The sequence below is a fragment of the Atta cephalotes genome (genome assembly GCF_000143395.1).
Source record: "Atta cephalotes unplaced genomic scaffold scaffold00004, whole genome shotgun sequence".
NCBI lineage: Eukaryota > Metazoa > Arthropoda > Insecta > Hymenoptera > Formicidae > Atta > Atta cephalotes.
Genome location: NW_012130068.1, coordinates 5998095 through 5998350, shown reverse-complemented (window position 1 = coordinate 5998350; position 256 = coordinate 5998095).

Here is a 256-nt window from a genome sequence, read left to right as displayed (position 1 = left end):
ATCAAAGAGAGAGTTATATAATTAGTATAAACGTTAGTGTTACATTAAATTTTCATATAAATGAAATATATAAATCAGATTGAAAGAAATTTAATAATTGCACATGAAGATCATTATCAGAGTCAGCTATAGTTCTTATTACTCGCTTTATAAATCGCAACAGAATTTTAAACAAAATTCTATTTATAATTTTATGTACTGTATAACAAAAAAAATATTTAAAGAATCCGTATACACATTCATATAAAAAAAACAT